Here is a 2,500-nt window from a genome sequence, read left to right as displayed (position 1 = left end):
TTGGAGCTGGAATTACCGCGGCTGCTGGCACCAGACTTGCCCTCCAATAGATACTCGTTAAAGGATTTAAAGTGTACTCATTCCGATTACGGGGCCTCGGATGAGTCCCGTATCGTTATTTTTCGTCACTACCTCCCCGTGCCGGGAGTGGGTAATTTGCGCGCCTGCTGCCTTCCTTGGATGTGGTAGCCGTTTCTCAGGCTCCCTCTCCGGAATCGAACCCTGATTCCCCGTTACCCGTTACAACCATGGTAGGCGCAGAACCTACCATCGACAGTTGATAAGGCAGACATTTGAAAGATGCGTCGCCGGTACGAGGACCGTGCGATCAGCCCAAAGTTATTCAGAGTCACCAAGGCAAACGGACCGGACGAGCCGACCGATTGGTTTTGATCTAATAAAAGCGTCCCTTCCATCTCTGGTCGGGACTCTGTTTGCATGTATTAGCTCTAGAATTACCACAGTTATCCAAGTAACGTGGGTACGATCTAAGGAACCATAACTGATTTAATGAGCCATTCGCGGTTTCACCTTAATGCGGCTTGTACTGAGACATGCATGGCTTAATCTTTGAGACAAGCATATGACTACTGGCAGGATCAACCAGGGAGCTGCGTCAACTAGAGCTGAGCAGCCGGCCGCCCGGGAGTGTGTCCCGGGGGCCCGCGCGAACACGCAAGCGTCCGCTCAATCATTCTGCAAACAGGAGGAGGCTGAGCTCCCCTGCACAATACACCTCGAAACCCTCTCAGGTCCCGGCGGCGCGCAGCGCCGTCCCAAGTACTTGGTCGGGTTCGAGAGAGGCGCAATCGCCCGGAGTTAGGCGAGTAGACGCTTTCGGTGCGACCACCCGTGCTCCCAACTGAGCTTGCCGCTGCCGACAGAGGCCCGGGAGCGTGCTGTCGTGGCATTGCCGGCGGGAGACAACACGCGCCACCTACGGTGACCGGCAGCTCCAACGCCAGCGCCACAGAAGGACAAAAGCCCCACTTGGGTGCCGAAGCGAACTCTCCCAGCACAGCGCACGCGCCAACACATCCGCACAGCTGCGATACAAACCACCAGCGAGAACCGCTGGGGCGACCGAGCAGCAGACGGCGTCGCGGCGCCGAGCGCCGGGCGGCGGCGCATCCTCAACGCACACAGTCCTCAATCGGACCAGCACACTGAAGATGTCCACCGCGCTTCGCACCGGGCCCGCGAGGACCTACTTTGGCCGCACGGCGCCGCGCGCAGGGTGCGCCGGCGCGCAGCTGCGACGCCTGCCGCGTCCGTCGGCCGGCGCGCCTGCCACTGGCCGCCCCCACCAGCCGGCTGTAGCGCGTGCGCCCACGCACCGCGCGGCCAGCACGCCGGGAGGCGCCCCCTCACCGGCCGGGGACGGTCCCACCCAGCCACCGCCGCGTATCGCTTCACACCCAGATGCCGTTCAGTTTCGTCGGCATGGTGGGTATCGCTGGAACAACCGGTTAGTACCTCAACCTATCGTCGCCATCACCGATTCACCCCTAGCGAGAACAACCGCACCACAACAGGTTACCATTTGTTCATTTGCGTAACTTCACCAGAAAACGCAGGCGTCCATCGCCATTTGCAACTTCAACGATTATTGCATGCCTGTGTCAGGTGTCACGCCACACTACGTCTGCCCACATACACGCAACAAAATGTGCACGCCTAGACAATACGTGGAAGGTGGCCCCCGTACGTATGCGATGTCCATTGCTCGAACGACTGTCAACCGGCCTCTGTAGCATGTCGCAGATATGGAACGCGGTGCACCATGCCATCACGGTGTGTGAGGAGAGACGACTAGGTCCGAATACATCAACAGACAGCTCATGCTGATCGCCATCCACGGCGTCCGTTCCTCCCACACGTCTCTATGGCGTACCACACTGCAATCCAGCTCTCATAGGGAGACGACACGTAGCTGCGTGCACAATATTTGCACTGTATGGTCCGCCGTTTTTGGGCGCAGTCGTTGTGCGGTCACACATGTGCCACGATGTATCATTCAGTACATAAGGACGAATGTGCAGTACAGATTGTGGTTCACGCGTACGACATCAGCGGACAGTTGACACAGGCCGCACCACAACGTAGCCTGAGTACGTCGCATGCGAAGGGCATTGAACATGCAAACTTCTCACCAACCAGCTTGCGAAGGCAGGGGGCAAGGTGGGGACGTGGGGAGGGGCGGCATGTACGTCCTGCTGCCATCCACATTACAGTGTACAGCAGGAGCATGTGGAAAGTGAGCAAGACTTGCAAGGTGTTTAACATGAAGCGATACACAGGGGTGCGGGCAGTGCGAGTAGCGAACTATATTGCGAGGGTTGCGGGTGGGCAACACTACAGTAATTGAACGAGTCGTATAACAATTACAGAGCAGGTTTAGGCGACAACGTGGGTTACGTTAAGGCGACAACATGGGTTAGGTTAAGGCACAACATGGGTTAGGTTAAGGCACAACATGGGTTAGGTTAAGGCACAACAT

The 2,500-nt window shown here is 57.8% G+C and overlaps 1 non-coding gene across 1 annotated transcript in view; it reads right to left on the bottom strand.

The window, feature by feature from the left end:
* The window catches only part of LOC126878022 (small subunit ribosomal RNA), a 1,909-nt gene extending 1,299 nt beyond the window's left edge, over window positions 1–610 (bottom strand). The window contains exon 1 of the ribosomal RNA XR_007695534.1: window positions 1–610. This exon is cut by the window's left edge and continues 1,299 nt beyond it. This is a non-coding gene — a ribosomal RNA (small subunit ribosomal RNA).
* Window positions 611–2,500: the final 1,890 nt, after the last annotated feature.

The sequence above is a fragment of the Bombus huntii genome, unplaced genomic scaffold, assembly GCF_024542735.1.
Source record: "Bombus huntii isolate Logan2020A unplaced genomic scaffold, iyBomHunt1.1 ctg00000332.1, whole genome shotgun sequence".
NCBI classification, from domain to species: Eukaryota; Metazoa; Arthropoda; class Insecta; order Hymenoptera; family Apidae; genus Bombus; species Bombus huntii.
The sequence above is the reverse complement of the archived record's forward strand: the minus strand, read 5'-3'. Positions and strand labels throughout refer to the sequence as shown.